Genomic DNA, 25,589 nt, shown 5'->3' on the forward strand with positions numbered 1-25,589 from the left:
GAGGAGCCGCGGCCCCCGTCGGAGACGTGCCCCCCACGCCGAGCCGCGGGGCCGCGTGTAAAGACACGTCATCCTGACCCCAAGAACCGCTCGGATGCCCGAGTGGGGTCGGGTCGGCGGGGGGGGACAGTGACGGGAGCTCTTGGGGACGTGGGGTCACGCCGCTAAGGGCGGGGGCCAGACGGGCAGGGCCTCGCGTGGCCGTGGAGGGGTGCGCGCTGTGAGCCGCCTGCAGCTCCCGGAGGCCGCGCTCCCCTCCGCTGCGGGCTGCGGGCTGCCCTGCGCCTGCGGGGTCTGGGGCAGCGTTTCCCACTTGATGCTCCGCGCCCCGGTCGCGCTGGGTCTTCCTCCTCCCGTTTCTGCAGGGCCACGCGAGATAACGGCTCTACCCAACACAGGCGCTCGTTGTTGTTGTTGTTTTTTTCCCAAGCAGTTCCCTTTTTAACGTCAATTCTCTTTGTTGCAAATTTCAGTGTTGTGAGATTTTGATGCAGTATCCCCCCTCCCAGAGTGATGAAATGATGGTTTTGGTGATAGGGACCTGGGAAGATGAGAAATGTGAGTGCTGTTGATTTGGGGAAAGGAGAAACACCTGAAACTTTGGAGGCTGGAAAATAGAGGCAATAAAGTTCTGAGAGATTTTTCCCCCTCCCCTTTCCAGATATATTGGTGACTGTCTTTGTTTCCAGTTGCAATTTCAGTGTCGCACACCGTTTGTTCTCACTTCCAGTACAGAGAAAGAATTAGAAGGTTGATAGAGCTCTGTTCAGCCAGATTTCGGAATTCTAAAGTGACGTGCTAATAGGATATACTGTGGCATCTCTGTGTATTAACGTTTGTATGGTTTGGATTACTTTTCTACGCACAGATGTGTTCCCCCCTCCCCCCCCACGCAAGTCATTAAATATGTATCCCTGAATGATTTTCAGGCTTATAGAAAAGTTTTGTTTGTGGAATAGGTGAATTTCACTGTGAGCTAGCAGTAAGCCTATAACGTAAGAAAACATTCTTTAAAAAAGATGATGGAGGTACTTTTGTGTTTTTCAGTATAAAAGAACACACGGGTATTCTATGATAAATCTATTCTTCCCTCCTGGATATGTTACAGTAGATCACCAGCTTCCCCCTTCTGCCTTAAAAAACAAAAACAAAAAAACAAAAGCTTAAAGGATATATTTTGAAACGTATAATGTAAATGAATGTGGAAGTAAGACATTTTTGTACATTAAAGGATATACAACGATACAAAGAAACTGAAACTTGAAGTTGTTAAGAAGTATCAAGTTGAGTTTACCGTAAATAGAGTTCACAGTTTCACATATAAAGACTTTTGTGTTTTTTCAACAGGTGAAAAAATTTGAAGTCACTGGCATACATTTGGGAGTATATAGCTTTCAGAAAGCCAGCATTTTAACATGTTAGAAACTCCCAGGAAAGTTAGCATTAATTAAATGTAAACAAAATTGTACAATTATCTGCTTCTGAATTCTCTCCCCAAAGAAAACTAGTCCAGCTCACCCATTAAAATACATTTGAAAATAATTAATATAAAATATAGGCCAATCTGACTTAGTAAAAATCTGAGTGATAGAATTTTTAATGAACAGTTTTATTGTTTGAAAGCACAGCTATGTTTATATATTTACCAATTAGTAAAGTAAATTAGTGAAAAATAGTAACATGATAAATCTATGTTACATAAAGTACCATAACTTTAAGCCTTTCATATATAATAATTTTGGAAGTCCTTAATTCTTAATCTTGGTTTAAAGAAAAGGTATTTTTAAACTGAGTTTGCTTTGTAAATGAGTCCTGAAAAATAGCAGCAGAAGAAATTGTTTCTCAAAGAGGGTGTTTCATATTGGTATTATAAATTCTGAACTGATTAGGTTTCTTACATTTTTACTAGTTCAGTTTTTCTATTCATAAAAGGTATTTTTCTGCTTTAGAAAACAGTCCAGTTGACTTCTGATTGTCCTGTGTTTTGAGGGCATATCTTGAATAACATATAAGAAATTGTCTTAGATTTAAAAGCTCTCATATCTTGAGTTGGTGAAATTTGAAAAGGTATTTTAAAAAGTGGCATATTCAGATTTGAACGGTAAATCCTGACTGATTTAATCCCTTGCTGATTGAGGATAATGTTATTCCTGAGAGAATCACTTAAATTTTCTTCATGTGAGTAATGGAATTACTTTTTAAAAAACCTCTTTTGCGTTTTCTTCACTCATTTAAAAATGTCTTGAATGCTGTTTTGCTATAACAACGTATTGAGTGGTGTAACAACGTTTCAGTAACCTGTTTTAATGGAGAGAAACAAGGTTATAGATGACTAAAGCACAGGGCGGTGTTTTTTCACTTAGATTTGAATACAGGTGTTAACTGCTCTGGGAATTCACTTCAAATAAAATCCTAAGGCTTCATCGTGAAGATCCGACTCAGGTGGATCTGGGAAGCTGTCGGGTTTCCACATCCCAACCCTTGCTTATTGGTTGCTTGATGTAACTCACTTCACGTGGAGTTTAGAAAGCTCTCAGTTTTCTCAGCACCAGGTTAAACAGAATTATCCTCTCAGAAAGCCTCCCTGCTGAGATGCAGAGTGGGAGTAAATAGAAGAGTGTGAGTGAGATGTTCACACAGCAAGTAATTAAAGTAGGCCAAACAGACTATAGAGGGAGCTGCTTGTCTTTAAGATTACTGTAAGGAACTCTTGCCACTACCCCCTCTAGTCTTCCTCCAGGTAGTGAAAATTTTAGTAGATTGTTCTAGATGCTAATTGTTAAACATAAAATTGAATTTTTCAACATAAGAAATTGGTCATTCTCCAGTGCTGTATAAATTTATGTAGTTGGTTAATAACTTCATTTTTTTGTAAATTGGATTAAGTTTGAAATGAATACAGTTTTGAAAACTATAGCATTTACCAGCAACTCAGATTACAAGTAATTTCTTGTTCATAGCCTTTTTTTTTTTTTTTTTGCTAAGCCATTTAAAAATATTTTAAGATCTCATAAAACCTATTTGATACAATTACCAGAAAGGTTTTTCAGGAGCACTACAGAAATTTAGTGATTTACCACAAACAAAATTAGTCACTTTTTTTAGTAGGCATTTGAAGCCCCGAGTAGCAAATTCTGTTAGCTCTCTGTATTATATTTGGTTTAAAATCACAATTAGTAAATCAGAGCATGAAGCAGGACCCTCTTAAATCTGTCCATAGTAGAATTCAGTGAACACTTAATGAGAACCTACTATGTATGTTGAGCTATTTTTGGTGTCATTATGAACAACTTTTGCCCTCCAGACTCTTAACAGTATAGTAGAGGTGACACAGACGTAAGTCAAGCATAGTTTGATGGGAGTATGACAGAAATGTGTATAAGAAAACAAGGGCTCAAAGGAGGACATGTCAGTGACCAACTAGCAGGCAAAAAGGGGAGTCAGGGAAGGCTTCATGAAGGAAGTATGGATTAAGTCATTTTAAAGGAATTTCAAAAGAATTTCAAAATTCTGATGGAGGAACAGATACAAGGTAATTCACAAACGAAAACTGCTCTTGGCAGGGCAGCTTGGCAATGCATATTATAATTCTCAAAATGTTTTTTGACCCAGTACTAGTTTTAGAGATTTTAATCTATGAATGTAAATCTTTTGGCAAAATCTGATTATCTTTTGAATCCATCTACTTCTTTTCATTATCCATCACCACCCTAAACTACTAGCATTTTTGGATGCACTTACAATAGCCTCCTAATCTTGGCCTACCCCAGTCCACTCTCTTCCCTTCTAATCTGTTTTCTACACTGTAATCAGAGGGATCTTTTCAAAATGCAAACCTGATTATATCACCCTACTACTTGATATGCTTCAGTAGCTTTCCATTGCATTTAGGATAAGGACAAAACTACATGTCTTATGTGGTGGCGTCTACATGTCTTACAAGGTCTTGCATAGTCTGGCCCCTACCTTTCTATCTAGTCATGGCTTGAGCCATGTTCTTCTTGCCTTGCTCTTTGTGTTCCAGCCATATTGGCCTTATTTCGGTCCCTTTTCTTGCCATGCTCCCTTCCACAATGAGGCCTTTGTACATGCTGTTCCCTCTGCCTAGAATGTTTTTCCTTTTCCTTCACCTAAACTCTGATTTATCTTTCCTCAGGGAAGCCTTCCCTATCATAGACTCTCAAAACTCCATAAAACTCTCCTTCATAACACTTGGCTGTAATTGTAATTTTATATATGTTGGAGATTAACGTCTGTTTTTCCCAATAACCTCCATAAATGCTGGTAATGTGTTCATTTTTGCTCACCATTATACAATCGATACTACCACAGTGCTTGAAACTCAAGCATTTTTGTAGGAATCAATAGATAATAGTCATCAGCAGGGCGCAACCTCAAATATTCAACAGCTGGGAAATGGTTACATCAATTGGGCATATTCATACAGTAGAATTTATTAAAATAAAATTTTATAAGAATATAAAAATATGGGACAATGCTCAGTATATTATGTGAAAAAAATCAGTTTGTGAAATAGTCATGTATTAAAATGCATAAAAATATACAAAAATATAAAGGTTGGTTATCTCTAAGATGTGTGTTTTGAAATTTTTAGATTTTCTTATGGAGAGAATGTATTGATTTTATAATTTGGGAAAAAGCTATGTACAAAATTAAGGGAAAACTGGCTTTCTAGGTACGGTTCAGAAATACAGCAAAAGAGACTTGAAGTTCATACTGGGCCCCGAAATAAGTATCCACCCGAATGCATGATTGTGTGATGATAGTATTGAACTTGATTATATAAATTCAATTTAGGAACTACAGAATGATTCTTAAATTAAAGCAAGCCAGTAATTTCTGGCTTTTTAAAAAAATGATACTCATTTATATGTAAACTGATTTTAATTTTAAAATGTTTTGAAAAGTAGTGTGGTTTTGGCTCATAGCAACAATGAAACAGAGTGGAGGCTAGAAACTGACTTAAACTAGATAAGAATTTACTATATGAAAATGGATGCTACCTGTACCTCTTAGTATGGAAAGAAAAATAAACAGTGTTGAGATAACCTGTTAATTATCTGGAAAAATAAAAAGTTGACTTCCAGGTGAATCAGAAGGTTTAAATTTGAGAACAAAACAACATAGGATAAATATTTTTAGTATAATCTGGGAATGGCAAAGAGCTTTCAAGGTATACAGTAACTGGAGCCAGGTTAGAGATCTTCACAATATAAAAAATTCAGTATAGAGAAAGAAAATTATAAAGTGAAAAGACACAGACTAGTAAAACTTGTATACTTTTCATGAAGGACTAATGTCCTCTTAATATACAAAGAGCTCCTAGAAAATAATCTAATAGAAAAAAACGAGCAAAATTCATATGAAAAGGGGTATAATTTTATTCATAAAGGAGATATAAATTCAATCTACAACATACTATTTACCACTTATCAAATTAGGAAAAATTGATTACATAGTAAGAGTTGGAGAGAAGGAAAGGAAGGGGAAATCGGCATTCTCATATTGCTGGTGGGAATATAAAATGTTCTTTTTCTATGGAAAAGCAATTTGGAAATCATTTTCAAAATTAAAGATACACATATATTTTGATCTGGCAATTTCATTCAAGGATTTTATCTTTAAATATTTTATGTACGTGTTAACCTGTAATTTGTGGCAGCATTGTTTGTCATTGCAAAAAACTGGAAATAACCTAAACATAAATCCGTTAAGGGAGTGGTTAAGTAAATAATGGTATATCTATTCAATGGAATACTAGGCAACTCTTAAAGTAACGAAGCAACACTATGTGCACTCCTGTTGTGCCATGTATAAGATATATTAAAGAGGGGGAAAAATGTGTAAGAGGTATAGTATGCTGCCATTCATGTGTTTTATATATATATATATATAAAATATATATGTACGTGTGTGTGTGTATAAATATCAAAGGATGTATGACAGTTTGGTGACAGTGGTTGCCTTCAGTGAGGGGAACTGGTGGCCTAAAGGACAAAGGTGGGAGACTGAATCTTTTTTTTTGTTTTTTTTTTTAGTATATCGTTTGGTAATTTTGGGATATTTTTTTACTATGTGCATGTAATACCTATTCAAAGTTTTAAGTTGTGTTTGAAGGAATTGGTAAAGAAGAACAAAAACACACGCAAAAAAACTAATAGTTGTGAACAATTATCAAATGATTACTCCAGTACTGTTTAATTTTAGATTTTGCTAGAGGTCGGATTCAGAGCTTCCCGTTGATGTTATGTGGCTCACTGGAGGGTGGCCCTGGAGTGGAGGCTAAAGGAAGGCTGTGGGTTCCTTTAAGCAGATAACATCATGAGCAATAACTTACAGTTACTGCTCCTTTTGATATCTTCAGTCCATTAAAGGAGGTGCTTTATTACTTGGAATCTACTTCAGTTAGCCACAGAGTATGCAGCTGCCTCTTGTGGAGAATGGACCATGGAGCTACTACTGGAGTTTATATTCCGAGTGCCTGAGGAATATGTCACCCAGTGCAGAGTGTAGCCCACTGATATTGAGAGCACAGGGTGGCAGGGATGTTGGTTGCCCTGGGGAGCACAGTTCTAGGCCTGAATTTCTGTATTTGCTGTATTGGATCTCCTAGGCATGTGCATCTGATGTGTCATTTAGCTTGCTGCAAGGTGGTTGCCTAATGGTGCATGTATATTCCACAAAAATAAACATCATTATTATTTTGAAATATTATTCCTTATGTGAAAAAGGTTGGATTTGAAATTCATACTATTAAAAATCTCACTTAAGTTTTAATTTTCTTCTGTAGTTATATAAGGAAAATGATAATTTAAAAAAAAATTTTTTTTTACCAAGTACCATGTTGATGCTTCTAAATGTCCTTTTGTTGGTCTGTGTGCTGAACAAATATTATTTACAATATGGAAAAAGTTGGGAAACACTGTTCTGGTCAAATCCTCTCATTTTATGTAAAGAGAACTGAAATCTAGATAAGAAAGTGCAAGGATTTGTCCTGTGTCCTATAGTTGGTTGTGTGGGCTAGGTATGAAAACTAAGGATCTATGACTCTTAGCTCTCTCTGCTTCACACTGGCCCCCCAAACCTGAGGAAGAATTGGAAGAAGACATTGATGATAATTTAAAGGTGAATGTACTGAATCTTAGAGGAATGATTAGAAGACCTGCACGTACACAGTTTAGAAATCTTTAAGGTCATACTCTGTCCAGTAGTGCTTAGAATCTTCTTGTAGGATAGGCTGTAGCAGGATTTGTTTTGTGTTGACCGTAGTTCTTTCCTTAAACAAAACAAAGGCTAGAGTGTATAGCAAGTGGAATTTAGGGCAGATATAAACAAAAATTGATACTAGGATTGAACGTATATAGTTTTCCAAAGAGAAAGGGAATGTGCCAGGAGATCTTTCAAGTTCCTCTAGTGCTATAATTTTCTCTTGTCTTGTTTTTGATTGGATGAGAATTTGTTCAATAAAAAAAGTGAAAATCGATTCAGGTTTAAGGAGGTTGGGGTTAAACAGATTTCAAAGGATATTGTCATTAGCCCTAGACATTTCAAAGAAATACTTAGCAACTTATTAAGATGTGGGATATAGTATGTTGTATATTACTTTGGTACCTGGCTGTCATTTTAACACCAATAATAATAAGAAATAATAAGAATAAATAAGAAAGGAAATATTGGGAGGTAAGGTAAACTTTGGGTAAATTGTGTTAACTTATAGGTTCCAGGTAAGATACAGATAAAGCAGGATAGGTGTCTTAGGCAATTAAACTCCACTGTTTAAATATAAAGGAGATACATTTTTGAGAATAAAACAAATCATAAGTAAAAATAAAACCCTCTTAATAAGTCTGTTTAATCTTTTGGTGTGTGGGTGGTTTTTTTGTTTGTTTGTTTTTTTGTTGTTTTTTTGTCATTTCTTTTTAAGTTTTTCAGATGACCTTCTGTGTTCCAGTTCTCTGTAGCTTTTTAAATATTTTTTTTCAATGAAAATTATTTTGTTGCTTAATGAGTATTGGCAAACTGGACTGTTTTCTGCAGCAGAAATTGAATGTATGCCTAGCAAAGAAATTCTGTGAAAAAAAGAGTGGTAATTGTTGTTGTAAATGTTAGGGTTTTTTTGGTCCAATTATGTTTTCTTTTAGTACCATAGTTGTGGGAAATACTAAGAACTTGAGGTCCATTTCCTTGGGGGTAGTTTTTTAATTTTCTTTGGGCTGAGAGAGCATTTACTATATAAACGACTCCAACAATAAAAGAGAGCGTGTTACCTCAAAAATGCTTGTGTAATAAGTAACAATATACCGAGAGTTTTCTATTTTTCTTCCATTTATTACAATTACCAAGGAAATATAACAATAATTAAAAGAAATATCTTATTTTGCATATATATTTACACTTCAAAGTAATTTATATATTAAATTAGGTTTTGTTTGAGATGGTGAAACGAAAGGTTTTGTAAGTAAGAATACATGTTGATATGTGAAAAAATGTGAAGTTAAAACATGTTGGCATACTCTTAGTTTCTCAGAACAAGAAAATGACTAATCTAAATTTCATTTCAGAATAAAAACCAAGACAAGCCACATAAAAGCAACCTAAAAATTAAACAGTCATCATATTATTTGTTTTAAAACTATGGAATAATATATCTGAGGAAGATTTCTCTCAAAATTGTTTTTCTCAATTTCAAGTAAGTAATTTATTTTGGTTAATATATTGGGGATGAGGGGGGTTGGGGGTAAGCCTTGGCATTGAAGTTGATAAATCCTACTCATCCTTAAAGTAACAACTCAGATATTAACCTCTTTAAAGCCTTTTGTGACTCCTCTGCCCATTCCCAAAAGGTTATCTCTTTGGCTTCTCATAGTCTTAGCCCCCTTTCACATTGCTGATGAAGGACTTAACTACACTTAGTGTTGTGTTTGCCTGTAGGGATAGTCACATGGCACTGCCCTGTGTGCTTCCCTGCCCCTGCTCCATACCCTCCTACACTGTCTTTTGCTGAGAGACTCTGGTCAAGTTACTTTACTTCTTTGAGCCTTAATTTCCTCCTCTGTAAAATGAGTTTTGTTTTGTTTTTTAAAAGATTTTATTTATTTGAGAGAGAGAGAGCATGAGCAGGGGACGAGGCAGACTCCCACTTAGAAGGGCAGGGCTCCATCCCAGGCCCCAGGATCAAGACCTGAGCAGAAGGCAGACGCTTAACTGGCTGAGCCACCCAGATGTTCCTAAAATGAGTTTTTTTTTTAAAGATTATATTTATTTATTAATGAGAGACACACAGAGAGAGAGGCAGAAACACAGGCAGAGGGAGAAGCAGGCTCCATGCAGGGAATCCGACATGGTAATAAGTTTTACCTCATTGGATTATTATGATTAAACAATAATCAGCAAATGTGTGGCATGATATCAATATGTGTTACTTTCTTTACCCTTCTAACTCCAGAATCTGCCACATTATTTCACATATACTAAGCACTCTTTAAAATAATTGAATTGAAATGAAAAATGGAATTTTTTTAGCATTTATTAATTATTCACAATAGAGCAAACGAAAATACCTGCACATTGTGGTATAAAGCTTTTTGTTGTTGGTCACTAACTCATATGTCTTCAGGCTAGGTAATTAACCTGTTTAAGAGGCAATGTTAAGCCATTGATCCAAGGAATAACTAAAATTTTCCAATACTGCAGATTAGGTTATGTTTATTTCTTCAGAAAGAGCCTTGTTTTCCAAAGCCTTCAGCAGTGCCGCCTTTATTAAAGATGGTGGTAGAAAGAATTGAAAGTATGTGTGCCAGAGGTCACAAAAGTGACAATAGGATTTATTGCTCTCTTGTTTTTGCCTCTTGTGAATTCATAAAACACAAAAATTGAAGCTTTTGGTTTTTAAACCTATTTAGGATTGTGGAATGTGGGCCAGGTGAATTCATTATTGCCTGGAGTTTCAATTTCTTCATATTTTCCCTATATGTATGTTTTGTTTTGGTTTTTAACAACATTGTCTTTTAACTTTTTTCATGAAGTCATTAGAAAGATTTTTAAATTAATTTTGATGAATCACACCTTTGTTGATGATGCTTAATGATTTTAAAATAGAAACCAGGTCAGTCAAAAGACATTACTTTTAAATCATTCTATTAACAGATTATAGGCCATTTATTGACCCTTTACTATGTGCCCAGTTCTACGTATTTTAATTTTTACAGCTCTATAAAATGGGTACTATTATCCCCATTTTACAGTTGAGGAAATGAGGCTTGGAGAGGTTAATTAACTTTTGCCTAAAGTTATTCAGCATATATTTACCTCATAGCATGTGAGGTTTAAAATGAGGGAATGTGTATTAGCCTAAACAGAAGAAGTAGGAAAGCAAAATCTCAGATGTATGTGACCTAACACTTTGGAATTTGATAATGGCTGTTACTGAGACATGACCGTGACCATGAATACATACTTACTCACTTTTTTGTGTGTGTATTATAGTATACCCTGCTACTCTGTACTGACCCTTTTTTTTCCTGAGCAATATTAATGTCTCCTCTCAAATTCATGTTCCCATTTGGACTGGATTGTTTTGTTTTATGTATATGTGTTCCTAAGGTGATAGTGGGACTTGACTCTAATATCAGTCGGATATAAAATATCTCTATAAGTTTAGTTTGGTTAAACAAGTAGCATATATTCTCATTGTGAAATTTAACAAACAGGTAAAACATAAATTTTCCTTTATCACCACCAATCCTATTCCCCTATCCACTCGTATCGGTTTTTGCATGACAAACCTTCCCAAAACATAGTGGTATAAAATAAACTATTTGTTAGCGTATGATTCTGGGATGGGCTCAAGTAAGCAGTTTTGCCCCTGCTGCTGGCTGGGCTGCTTACGTGGTGCTTATGTGGAAGCTGGTTGGTCTAGGATGGCTTCATTCATATGTATGGGTATTGGTGCGAGCTTTGGCCATGTGTCTCCCGCAGGCTAGCCTTCAGCTGGAGGCAGCAGTAGGGTTTACGGAAGCAGCAAGTGAAGGCAAGCCCCATATATTTTATCTTGTCCCATGGGCCAAAGCATATCACATGGCCAAGCCCAGAGCAGTGTGGAAGAGGTTTCCTAAGAGTATGTGACTCATTATTGTAATAATCTATACCACTGTTGCCAGCTGACTCATGTTCAGGAAACATTTGTCACTGTGTCAGTGCCTTACCCTTGAAAAAGATAGTGTTTAAAAATTTATTCAATAATTCAGATAAATTTAGCTAATCCCTTGTTCTTGTTTTATTCCATTCTCATCGTTGCTCAGCATTATTCCTGGTCCCATTTAATCAACAAATATATACTGAGCACTCACTAAGTGCACAATAAGGTATCAGGTGGGCAGATGGAACAAGATTACTATGTTCATCATCCAAGTTTCTTAAACTTCCCTACCTATCTGCTCTGTTATATGAATAGAATTCTATAAAAGCAGGCAATTAGAGCAGTTTTCTGAAAATGACCAACAGCCCACACAAGACAAAATATATCTTGCGTACTATATTTTGAAATGTCTTACAAGAATATCTTCAAGAGAAGGAAAAGTGTAACACAGAGGTTGTTTTGATCTGTACTCCCACCAGCAATATGAGACTTTTTCCATCTCTTCACCAAGATTATGTTCTCAAATGTTTTGATCTTTGCCAATCTAATAGATAAAAACATGGATCGCTGTGTAGTTAATTTGCATTTATTTATTACAAGTGAAATATAGTGTCTTTCCATATGCTCGAGAGCCATTTGTACTTCCCTTTCAGTGTACTACATGTTTATCTTTTATTCACTTTTTTGGGTCTTTTGTTTATTGATTCCAAGGAGCTCTTCATGTAATAGGAAAATTGGTCTCTATGCATTGACTTTGAATATTTTTCCCAGTTTGTTTATTGTTATGGTAAATACATTTTATTTAAATATTTTTTCATTTTATAAAGAACTTTTATATCTCAAATGAGACTTTAGATCACATTTAGTTGAGTTTTAAATATTGGGTATGAGAGTGGAAGAAAAAGATACTATCACTTATTTAGAGAACTTTTAAAGTGCTGTGACTTAAAATGAATAGTTTCAGAAGGATCTTATCTTTTGTTTACTTTTTTCTTCTCAAGTTGTGTTCTATCCTGAGACCACCACCCCTCTTGGGGTTATTTTAAGATGAATAGACCGTGTAGCATAGGTGGAAAAAAACTTTGTATTATTAGGATAACTGGTGAATCCTGTTGCTCTGAGTCTTGTCTAGTTTAGTTTGTGTGTGTGTGTGCGCGTGCACACGTGTGCGCAATATATACAACACATACATATATGGTAGTAGTGGTTCAAGCAGTGCTCTAACTCATATATAACTCTTCACCTATTCAGCCAAGAGGTCAGCTGGAAGCTGGTTGGTCTAGGATGGCTTCATTTACCTAATCAACCAGATAGCTGTATTAGGGTGCCTAGGTTAGGCTAGCCTTTACCCAGTGGGCCAAACAGAGGAAAAACAACGGACTCTGACCTTTTTTGAGAAGGCAGTAATTCTGCCCACAATCCAAACAATGTCCTACATTTTTGGTAAGGTGGTAGGGAGCTAGGAAGAAGGTAGCAAAAGCATCTGTGACCTCCTGTGCGGCATCTAACATTGTGAAATACTTTGATTTCCCACCCCACCCCTTCTGTATAAAAGGGGATTAGAAAACCACAAGGCTGTAGAGATGAGTGTGTTTTGAGTCTTTTAATGTAGTTTTCATAAGTTTTTAAAGTTGGCAAGCCCTTACTTCATACATAATTCTGCCCAGCAGCATCCAAAAACAAACAGAAATCCTTAAGTGATCTCTAGTGGGGAATGGTAGAATACCAGTTTTTGCCATGCTTTAGTTTTAATTTTTCAAAGTTGTTGAAGTGTTCTTTAGGGTCTGTTATCTCATCAATATCTTTATAAATGTTTCATTGATAATTAAAAAGTTTTCCAGATGGTAACAATAATTAAATGATAGCATTTCATAATGTATATAATTGTTCAATCACTGTTGTGTACCTGAAACTAGTATAATATTGTATGTCAACTATACAGTAAAAAAAAAAAAGTTTTTCATTTATTTGATAAATTGTGGACATACTATTTCCTTGACTAAAAGAAATTTTAACATTTCTGAGGTTGTAATACATCTTACAATGTATACATTTAATACAGTAATTTTCCCTTCTGAAAAGCTGATGTTAAACTTATGGGGTGTCTTGTAATATATCACTTCCTAAAGAAAATTTGACATTTCATAATTTGTTTTTATCCTCTGTGCACTTATTTTTTTTATGTAATATGTCATGGAATGAAATTGCTTCCCACTTTATTTTGTTCTTCATTTTTACCTTGCATCTTTCATTGTTTTAACTTTGTATATTTTGATGTTGAGTTATTTGGCACATAAAACTTCATAACAGATCTCTTATGGCTGTGCTTTTCAAACTATTTGTGGTAAAGAATCTAGCTTTTTCCTGATACTTTTAATAAAATACATTAGAAGTGAATTACTAGAAAAATAAAACAAAGAAAAACCAATAAGCGAAATACAAGCTTTTATTATTATTATTATTATTATTATTGTATTAAACAGATATACAATTCCTCTGCCAAATTGCTGTAAGAGTATTCTAAATGCTTGCTTCCAAGTTTTATACTTACCTTGTTCTAGACCTGTAACAGCTAGCTAGGTCTTGGACTATATTTGAGTAACTCTATAAACATCTTTATTTCAATTTAAAGAGACCCTTTAATTCTTTTTTCTCTTGAATCTTACTTCTTGTCCCACATAAAAGTAGTTATTCCTGTTTCCTCTTAGTATTATTATTTCCATGATACTATCATTGCCTGTCACTATTTTTAACCTTTCTTTATGTCATTTCATTTTTTTAACCCCATCTGAGGCTCTTTCCAATAGAAAGGTTTTAGACAATAAAAATTTGTTATAATTGATATGCTTGATTTTTATTCCTATAATGTTATATTTTCTAATAATTTTGTTTTACTCTGCTGTTTGCAGTATAGATTTTAAAAAAACAGATCAGAAATCATCTTAAAAGCATATATATAGAAATGTAGTTGTAATTTAAAAATTTAAGAACAAATAAAAATATTCTTTTATGAAATACAAGGAATTTAGCTTTTTTTTTTTTTACACTCTCAGCTTCCCAAGTTAATCTTTAAGACTAACTTATAAATTTTGATTATTTTAAATTGTGTATCTCCTCTTTCAAAAAAAAATTAAGCTTCTGTATTAAATTTCAGTAGAACAATTTGGACTCCGCTCTACATATTAATTTGATATGGAGTACTACCACAAATCTGTTTATACCATACCTCTTATACCCATTCTTGAGTTCCAATTTAAATTTCCTTCTTTTGCCACAAATATGTTTTCAGGTACTATTTTTTGGGAGATATTCATGTGGATTACTTTTTTCTGAGTCCTTGAATATCTGAAAATGGCTTTTTGTTGCCTGCATGTGTTAATGACAGCATGGCTCAATATGAAAGTCCCAGACTTTCCCTTTACAATTCTCTGACCATTATTCTGGTCTCTTTTACTTTGAGACAAGAAGGTTCTTTTGATGTAGAGATGCTGGTGCTTTTTATTTTGGGATATTTCTTCTATTATACCTTTGAATATTGCTTTCATTTGTTAAGGCTTTTTTTTTTTTTTTAATTACTTGTTATTGGTGGATTGGTTCACATTTCTTTTTTATACCTGTTTTCCTTCTTATTTTTAACTTTGTCTTTTTGCATTCTTGGTGAACATTTTTATTTTCATCTTCTACATTACTGATAGGTTTTTGCAATATTGAGTCTTTTCTTTTTTATCACTAGTGGAATTTATTTTTGTTGTTTATTCCTTTCTTTTTTCTTACCTCTTAGAGTTCCATAGGTTTATATCTTACTCTGCATATGTCTATTATGTTTTTATTTGTTCCTGGTCTTTTTAATTAGTATCTTTCCTTATAAAAGATGCTTTATAGGAAATTAATTTTCTTGTCTCTTCCTGAGACACACAGCAGATACTTTCTACATTTCTTCTTTTTCTTTTTTTATTTCTTCTTTTTCTTAATGTAAATTATCACAGATTCTTTTCATTGACAATTTAAGATGTTTTATCCATTCTGCTGAATGTATAGGTCCCATGCTTATCCATCTATGAACAAGAGGCTATTTATCCGTTCTTGGTATTTGCCAGGAGGCAGAGTATGGAAAGTCTACTTAGTTGTCTTTGTTTTCCACTGCTAAGCTGATAGAATCACCCTTCCAGATACTTAGAATTAATAATTGTGCACAGCCCACTTAGATAAAAGCATTCATCATGTATGCCTCTCCTGGGTTGAGGTTTAAGTTTTTCCCCTGTTCTTACTGCACATCCTTTCTGTCATGTGGAAGAAAACTTATTCCTGCATAATATGAGATGATGTTTCTGTTTTCATTTATTTTCTATTCTGTAATTTTTAAAAGATTTTATTTATTTGACAGCACATGCACTGAGCCATCCAGGTGTCCCCATTTTTTGTTTTGTTTTTGACCAGAGCATTCATTATTTGAAAGTCTCCAGATTGTAAAGGCCCTTAGGACTTCGGTGATTTTATCAATGATGGAAACTAATTTAACATCCAGAATGGAGAGAACTATGCTCCATGGGTTTAAGTTTTTAGGTGTAAAACATTCCCTGGGTGTGATAACTCTTAACCAAGTCTGTTTTGTGGCTTAGGAAACTGTCCATCGGACTGGAGATAGTTGTTGCTATTTGGTATTCCTAAGCTAGGATAGTTATGGCACCAGTCCTCATGATCTCATCCTCTTGTACTTACCTGTTACCTGAGGAAGGCCAAAGGGAATATCCCCTGAATTGCTGTGAAGACTCCTGATGAAAAGAAACTACCTCACACTGCTTTGCTTGCACATTGTTTCATGTTTTATATCCACTTGGTTATAAAACCAAGTGGCTTTTATGAGTTATGTGAGTCTGAATGTTTAGTTGGGCCTAATGTGTTATATTTGTATTTCATGATTTTTTTTGGCTTGTTCTTAATATTTTGCTGAGTGAATCTGTGTTTATTGCTTATTCTTTGTAAGCATTTCAAATTATAAATATGTCATATAGATACTCTCTATGTATAATATAGATTAATATATGTAAAGAATATAACAATAGAATATATCAGTTTTAATACTTAGGGTAAGACATAGACTATTACAGATATCTTTGAAGTATTTGATTGCTTCCTCCTCTCCTATCTAATAATTTTGGTTAATCATTTCTTTGCTTTTCCTTACAGTTTTACCTCATGTGTATATATATATCCCTAAACATTATATTGTTTAGTTTTATCTTTTTGGAACTTATGCTTGTTCTGTGATTTTTTTTTTTTTCCTCCCAACATTGTTTTTTGGACATCATCCATGTGGAATTATATAGCTGTAGTTCATTCATTTTCACTGTTATATAGTATTCCATTGTATGAAATACCATAATTTTATTTTTTCATTCGCCTGTCTTTGGACATTTGAGTTGTTTCCTGTTCTTTATCCCCAGTTACAAACAATGCTGTTATGAAAACTGTTGTGCATGTCTGTAAAAATTTATAAGTTTATACTAGGGGTAGAATTGCTGAGGGTAGAGTGTGCATACCTCTCCTTTACTAAGTAATGCCAAATTATTTTCTAAAGAGGTTCTACCAAACTGTATTCCCACCAGCAGAGTGTGAGAGTTCTGATGCTCTACATTGTCACCAACATTTAGAATTGTCAGACTTCTTAAGTTCTAAATTACTTCTTACAGGTATAAATGATATCTCATTATGAGTTTGTATGTTTTCTCTCATAGTAAAGTTGAATTTTCCCATATCTTTATCATCTTCTTGTTTTAGCAAAGATTGAGAGAGATGTGTTGAATTCTCCACCTTGTGGATTTGTCTGTCTCTGTTTTAGTTCTGTCTGTTTTTGCTTCATGTATTTTGAAGTTTTGTTAGGGCCTTATATATTTAGAATTATTATGTCTTCTTGGTGGTGAGGTGGCCTCTTTATCCCTGTAATATTCCTTATTCTGAAATCTTCCTTGTCTGTTGTTAGTATAGCCATTCCAGCTTTTTTTTTATATTAATGTTAACAGGATATATCAAGATTTTATTTTTAAGATTTTATTTATTTATTCATGAGAGAGACAGAGAGGCAGAGACACAGGCAGAGGGAGAAGCAGGCTCCCTGCAGGGAGCCCGATGTAGAACTCAATCCCAGGATCACAACCTGAGCCAAAGGCAGATGCTCAACCACTGAGCCACCTAGGTGCCCCAGAATACATCAAGAATTTGAAGGGCCTGAAATTTTACCTTCTTGCAAGCTAACGAGTTAATTTGTCAGAAATTTCATAGATCCTGGCAGTAGACATGAGATTCCTGGATCTCCATATTATTCACTATTAATAAGGAAGAACTGCAGATGGGAGATGGTTTCAGGTTAAAGTACTTAGAAGGAGGTTCAAAAACTGCTACCACAACAGAGACCCATGGAGAATTGCCTCCCAAAATATCTTTTTTTGTTCTTTTCCTTTCAACTCATTTATGTTTTTATATGGATTTCCTTTGTAGAAAGCGTATCGTTGGAGTTACTCATTTAGTCTAATAATCTTTATCTTTCATTTGTGTTAAGATTGTTTACATTTAATGCAATTGGTAATATGATTGGACTAAAAATTTATCACTGAGCTAGCTGTTTTCTATTGTCTCTGTTCTTTGATTTGTTTTTCCTCTTTTGGACTATTTGGATATTATATATTTCCTTTTTCTCCAATATTTGCTTATTTATTTATACCTTTTGAAATTAATTTAATGGCAGCCCTAGGGTTTGAAATATACATTTGTAAATGCTAACCAAAGACTTCTATCACATAGAATTGTACATTGTTTCTTATGTACTTAGAAGACTCCCAATTCTTTCTGATTATCTTTTGTACTTTTGTTATACATTTTACTTTTATATATGCTATCAACATACAATATGTTGGTACTATTTTTACTTTAGTTATCTTTTAAGGGCAATTACAAATAAATGAAGTTTTGTATTTACTTTTTTTGTTTTTTTGTTTTTGTTTTTGTATTTACTTTCATTTATGTCACACTTAGTGGTATTGATTTCTTTGTGTGGATCCAAGTTTCTGTCTGGTATCATACTCCATCTGTGTGAAGAACTTCCTTTAACATTTATTTTATTGTAGGGCAAAACTGGTGCCCTGTCTCAGTTTTTGTTTTTCTGAAAAATTTTATCTTTCCTTTTTATGAAATATTTTTTTTGCTGAGTATAGAATTGTAGATTGCCTTTTTTTTTTTTCTTTTGAAAGATACCACTCTGTTGTCTGGCTCGTTGTAGTTTTGCTGTAATTCTTACCTTTGATTCTCTGTGTATAAAGTATCTTTTTATTTCCCCCCCTCTTTTTTCTTTGTCTTTGGATATGGTTTGCCTTTACCTTTTTTTTTTTTTTTTTAAGATTTTATTATTTATTAGAGAATGAGATGGCAGAGGGAGAAGGAAAAACAGGCTCCCCACTGAGCAGGGAGCCTGATTGTGGGGCTTGATCTTAGGACTCTGGGATCATGATCTGAGCTGGAGGCAGAGGCACCCAGGCACCCCAGTTTGCCTTTGCTTTTGAACATGATGTCTTTTTGCCTTTTTTTTTTTTTCTTTTTTTTTTTTTTTTGGTCTTTTTGCTTTTTTTTTGGTGTTCTCTGAACTGTTTGGTTCTTTGGTTTGGTATCTTTTATTTAATGAGGAAAACTCTCAGCCATTATCTCTTCATGTTATTTCTTTTGAATTGTCCTCTCTTCTCTATGTAATTTTAGTTAAATGGATGTTAGACTGTAAGATGCTGTCTCATAGCTTTTATACGATTCGTTATAAGTTTTTTCTTATTTCCCCCTCAATCTTTTTATCTTTTTTTTCTGATATGAGATTATCTTTTAGGGAGATTTCCTTGATCATAATCATTGTTGCTATTCCTGAAGTATTGCTATTTATTTTTTAAGATCTTATTTATTTATTCATGAGAGACACACAGAGAGAGAGGCAGAGACACAGGCAGAGGGAGAAGCAGGCTTCATGTAGGGAGCCTTATGTGGGATTCGATCCCAGGTCTCCAGGATCTTGACCTAGACTGAAGGCGGCGTTAAACCGCTGAGCCACCCGGGCTGCTCGAAGTATTGCTATTTTAGAAGGCGAAGCTATCCTATAAAGGCATGTACTTTTTTGGGCATGTCCTGAGATCTTTGATTATTAGTAAAATATGTTGATATATTTTGTACCAACTAAAAAGCAGTCTGATTAGATTTAAGGATAATGAGATATGGCCCAAGATTATGGCTACTGTTGTGAAGATAGAATATAATGTAATAATTTCAGTGACTTGGCAGCTAAAGTACATTTTAATTTTATGTCTTATTTTTCTGTGTTAATCACTTGAAATTTACTGGTTTTCATTCTGAATTATACCTTAAGTTATTGTAGTAGAATATATTTAATTTGGAATTAAAAATTAATACTATGTATTATCCAGTAGCTAGACCCAGATACATTTAATCTCCTAGGACTATGTAGAATTAACTAGACATGAAGTAAAGTACAAGTAAGTAATCAATTTTAGTATTTTGGGTTTTTGTGGTCTATTAATTGAGAAGGTGTTTTGGAAGTATAGATGAGATGCCTTTTTTTTTTTTTTTTAAGGAGGTTTTTTTTTTTAATGCATGTAAGCTTTGAGATCACTAAAAACTAATAAACCAACCAATATAAATGAAACTTAGAAATTTCATAGCGTGGGAAAGTTTTTTGAATATATACATATGTTTCAAATGATCAGAAGTGATAAATAAGATCTCTCTGGTTTTGAAAAAATATGATATATGAATAAAGGAATGTTATCTCAAAAGGAAAGTAAGATATGCTTCTAATTTTTTTCATTTACACTAATTGAGGATTGTCAGATTTACTAAAGAATCTTAGTGATATGTGTGATTCAAGAACCTAATATTTAATTATAAAAAAAGCCCTTCTTTTTGAAATCTGAAGCTTAATGGTATTAGTATAAAAAAAAGATAGTAGGGGGAACTGGTTCATTGTAAGCATTTTTTTATGTGAGCTCCGCTTTACCTAGTAAGATTCCTTGTCATGATACATTATACTTTTTCATAGAAAGGAAAAATGTTTTGTTTGACCCATGTTTCAGTAGCTGGCAGATTTTGAAATGGGGACATCTCCAAGTTGATATTGGACACTAGCCACATAAAAGGACAAGGAGCCAAATGCATGAAACATTTGCTTTTTTTGGCAGAAAGCCCCAGTATATGCTTCAATTTTCTTTTAAAAAATTGAAGTAAACCTGATCATGGGCAGTTTCTTGTTTAGTGTGTTAAATTCCCACCACAGCCCCAGCATGTAACTTGAGAACAGAGGGTCAAGCTTTTGTTGACGACTATGACACTTTCTGGCTCTGCTTCTGCAGTTGTAGAATCAGAACAGGGAATTGTTTTTCCTCTGATAAAAAGGAAGACTGAATTCCTTAAATGCAATTGGAACCCTGATCCTACACGTACATGTACACACAGAGAAGTACATATGCATAGTGTTCTTTTTATCCTGATATGTTTTATCTCCGTAATTACTCTTTGATACATTGCAGTGCTTTGGTAAATATTTATTGAAGAAAAGGAATTATTTTTTTGTATATAGTCTTACACAGATGACAAATCTTTACATGTAGATTGTAGACTTTCAAATCCATTCTCTGTCCATTTCCATTGTTAATACTTTAATTGAGGTCTCATTATATTAGCTTGGCCCATCATAATAGTCTTTCAGCTTGTCTCTGAATTCACTTCTTTTCAAATTCAGCCCGTATAAAGTCACTGGAGTGATCTTTCTAAAACCCAGATTTTGTCCAAATGAGGACATATTGACAGTGGTACAGGAGAAAGTAGGTGAAAAACTGCAAATAACCTAAGTGTTAAAAAATGAAGAGTAGTTCCATCTATATGTTACATATGGTCTGCCATATAGTCCTCAAAAATCTAAGAAAGAATATAGAGGGGAAATGTTCCCTTGTGTGGCTAAGTGAAGAAAATAGGCTTCAAAATAGTCTGTATAATATGATCCTTCTGTTTAAAAGTGCATATAATATAAACAGAGAAATAATGAAACAGTATGAATATGGTAGATTTGAGTAATGTTTTTCTTTTCTGTGCTTTTTCATATATTATAAAAGCATATATTACTTTATAAATAAGGGGGAAATTAATAAACCAAAACATACGACCTATTCATATTATTCTTTTTTAAAAAATTTATTTATGATAGAGAGAGAGAGAGAGGCAGAGACATAGGCAGAGGGAGAAGCAGGCTCCATGCACCGGGAGCCCGATGTGGGATTCGATCCCAGGTCTCCAGGATCGCGCCCTGGGCCAAAGGCAGGCGCCAAACCGCTGCACCACCCAGGGATCCCATATTATTCTCTTTTGAAGCCATCATTAGCTTTCTGTATTTTACAGAGGTATTCCCAAAAAGTAGTCCATGGATATGACTGTATTAGAATCACCTGGAGGTATTCAGATTCCTGAGGTCTATCCCAGACATGAAACGAAAACCTCTGCGGTTGTCTAGGAATATGTACTTCTGGCAGATGCCACCATTAAGTTCTGAAACTGGCCTACAGTATAGAATAAAACACTAGATGACTTTTCTATGATCTGCTACCTGAATGCCTTCCCAGCCTCATTTCTTCCCCAGGCACTTTGCTTGTTAGTCTGAACTGCTTGCTCTTCCTCAGAGGTATATCTCATGGTTCTGTATTTACTTATAGCTTAAGGAAAGCCAAGACACCCTGGCTGTGGTAGGTATGGAGCACTGGTGATAGTGTTGCTCCTCATTAAAGGTTTGATGAATGAATGAATGTCATTCCTCTGGATTAAATGACAATGTCCATTCAGTGAATTCTTCCTATTTTAAAATGCCCTGAGACATCACCTCCGTTGTGAAACGCTCCTGACTTTCCTCAAAGTTAATTAATCCTTTGTGCCACCATTGTACTTTGTGCCTCTCTTAGAGCTGTTATCACACTGACATGCAAGTAGTTGTTTTTGACTTATCTGACTTCCCTATTGGAGTGTAAGTTTTGTGAGGACAGGTGAGTATGTTTGCCAGTCTTTGTGTCCTCAGTGCTTGGTTGGTGCCTAGATATGCAGTAAAAATTAGTAGGAAAAAACTTATGACAGAAGGACAAATCTTGTATGACTCCACTTGTATGAGGTATCTGGAATAGTTAAATTCATAGAGAAAGTAAATTAGTGATTACTAGGGGCTGGGGAAAGGGGAGATGGGGATTTATTGTTAAGTGGGTGCAGAGTTTCAGTTTGGGATGATGAAAATATTCTAGAAATGGATAATGATAATAGTTATACAATAGTGTGAATGCGCTTATAATGGTTATACAACAATGTGAATGTGCTTATTAATATGACTGAATTATACACTCAGAAAGTTAAAATGGTAAGTTTTATGTATATTGTCTCACACAGATACACAAACCACCTCTTGAAGGTAAAGACCTTGGCTGTTCACTCAGCTTTGTTCTCTATAGTTCTTAATGTTGTTTTGCTTCACTGTGTCTTATTTTGACTTGATTTTAAAGATGTTTGAAATTAAGTCAAATGTACAGAGAAAGCACATAGGAAATCTTTTAACAAGTCAACAGAATTTATAAAGAGGAAAACCTAGCATACTGCTTTCTAAAAATCACATATTTAAAGAAAATATCATGATATTACAAATAGTAATTAAAATTGAAGTGGCTATCACCTACTACTAACAGGTAGATAGTGGTGAAACAGAAGCAATATAGAATCATGGAACTTCAAACTTGATATGGTTAAAGGATCTTTTTTTTTCTTTACTTAGAATTGTCTCCCTACTCAAGTCCAGGATGATTGGCAAGCAATACATTGAGTACCTTGGCAGTATCCTAAGTGGTTTTTGCAGATGATCTCATTTGAGCTGCTTACATCTCCATGAAGTAATGATGATTCTGTGTTTTCATAAGGAAATCACATATGCTATTTAATACTATTCACTTGGAGCAGTTGCAAACCTTGTGTGTGTGTATACACACAAGCACGTGCGTATGTGTATATTCCTTCTAGTACAGTGATTCTCTGTGATTCAGTTTGCAAAATAATTTTTTTTAAGAGGGGAAGCAGACAGGGAGAGAGAGAATCCTAAGCAGACTCCAGGCCCAGCACAGGGTCCCATGCAGGGTTCGGTCTCACAACCCTGAGATTAGTATCTGAGCTGAAATTTTAAGAGTCAGTCACTTAACCAAATATGCCACCTAGGTGCCCCCTAAAGATTTTTAAGTAATCTCTACACCCAACGTGGGGCTCGAACTCACAATCCTGAGTCAAGTCATATGTTCTACTGACTGAGCCATGCACTCCACAAAATAATTTCTTTGGGAGCAATTTAAAAGGGAGATTTGGGGACTTTGCACCTAGAGTTTCTGACAGAAAAGGTCTGGAATGCTTCTCTTCTAGATAGTCTTAGAACATAAATACTATTACAATGGAACATATTTTGGACTGATAAAGATCTATTTTAGAAGCAAATCTCATTTTTGGAATGATTGAAATCTAATAAAAATGGCATATTCTTATGACTGCATCATTCCTATCAACTCCCTGTTCTTGTCAATGATTTCCATATCTGTACTTCCTACCTACTGCCATTTTCTGTGACGCATTGAGAAATCCTGGTGAGTGACTGATAAGATGAAGATTTGTTCATTCTTTGGTTCTTTTTCCTTAATTTTATTGAGGTATGACTTACATGAAACAAAATTGACCAATCTTAAGTATATAAATAGATGAGTTTTGGCAAATGTAGCAATCCTGTAACTACCATCACCACAATCATGATATATAGAACATTTCTATTACCCTAAAAAGTTTCCTTGTGTCCCTTTCAATCAAACCTCCCTCCCTCCTACCTCCAGCAACCACATCCGCCTTGTCGCTATAATTACTACATCTAATTACAATATACATTATAATTACTATAGTTTTGCCTTTTCCAGAATTTCATGTAAATGGAATCAGAATATGTAGTCATTTGTACCCTCCTCCATATTCTTGCATGTATGAGTAGTATGTTCCTTTATATTGCTAAGGATATAGCAATCCCATTATGTGGATATACTATTCACAAGGATCTGGACATTTAGATGGTTTCTGGTTTGGACTGTTACAAATAAAGCTGCTGTGAGCAGTCATGTTACAAGTCTTTGTGTGAATGTATTTTTTCATTTCTCTTACAGATACTTAGGGATGAGATGGCGGGTCATATAGTTTACTTCATGAGAAACCACCAAACTCTTTTCCAAAGTAGCATTTCATTCTGCATTACCTCCAACAGTGTATGAGAGGTCCAATTTCTCCATATTCTTAACATTTGGTTCTGGTTTAGTCTTTTTTAAATTGTATCCTTTCTAGTGGGAATGAAATCCTACCTTACTGTTTTAATTTTCATTTCTAAGGACTAAGGATACTGCACATCTTTTCATGTGCTTATTTGCCACTCACATATCTTCTCTGATAAAGTATCTGTTTAAATCTTTTGCCATAAAAAAAGAGTTGTTTTCCTTCTGCTGAGCACCAGCACCCCCTTAGACTCCCCACCTGCCCCAGATTCCATTACTTGGCCTTACTCTCTTTCCCTTTGTGTTCTTTGGACATCTGGCGGCTTAGACTTAGAACTTTCCCAACTCTCAGCTTAGGCCCAGGCATTTCCTTACTATTCATGTAGAACTATGAATCTCTATTATCTTACGTGAGAATTCTTTATGGTTCCATCCTTTCTACAGTGCTCCTTAAAACCCATGTGGGATAAATTTAATAGTTTCTTGGGCGCTTACTCTTGTGAGCTGACTAGAATAGTTTTTAGGTAATCTCTTACTTTGCTCTTGAGTACTCTCAAGAGTTACAGAACCAATACTATGCTGTCTCCTTTTTTAAACTTAGTCATTTTACCCAGGAGATGCTATCTTAGCTTTTTTGGGTGTATTAACTTCTACATAACACAGATTGGTTGGTTGTCTTTCCCAGCCAAAACAACATGAGCAACAGATTGAGCAGAGGCAGATACGAGAACCCAGCTTTCTCTTAGTAAGCCAGACATTAGAGAGATTTACAAAAATGTAAAACAGTTTCTATCTTCCGACCAATTTTTTTCTTCTGAAAAATAAAATGAAATGCTATTCATGTTAACATGTAATAGGTTTATTGTTTTTAATGAATGAAAATGTTAATATTTTATATATTTCTCAGGTTTAAAGAAATTAAATATGGTAATTATTAACAGATATTACCCAGGTAAAATTCTTCAGGGTCCACCATAACTTTTAAGAGTGAAAAGCAGTCCTGAGACCAAAAGATTTGAGAACTGCTGTAGCCAGTATTTATTAAGCACTTAATACATGCCAAAGTACTTTACATG

The 25,589-nt window shown here is 34.7% G+C and overlaps 1 protein-coding gene across 6 annotated transcripts in view; it reads left to right on the forward strand.

Annotated features, from left to right (window-relative positions):
• REV3L (REV3 like, DNA directed polymerase zeta catalytic subunit) overlaps window positions 1-25,589 on the forward strand; it is a 177,305-nt gene that overhangs the window by 910 nt on the left and 150,806 nt on the right. Inside the window, exon 2 of one of the 6 annotated variants that reach the window (XM_077902754.1) lies at window positions 8,583-8,710. The exons of the other annotated variants lie outside the window; for them this stretch is intronic. The gene's annotated coding sequence lies outside the window, so the exon portion shown is untranslated. The remainder of the gene's footprint in view (window positions 1-8,582; window positions 8,711-25,589) is intronic. 6 annotated transcript variants of the gene reach the window in all.

Source organism: Canis aureus, chromosome 7 (assembly GCF_053574225.1).
Source record: "Canis aureus isolate CA01 chromosome 7, VMU_Caureus_v.1.0, whole genome shotgun sequence".
Lineage (NCBI taxonomy): Eukaryota > Metazoa > Chordata > Mammalia > Carnivora > Canidae > Canis > Canis aureus.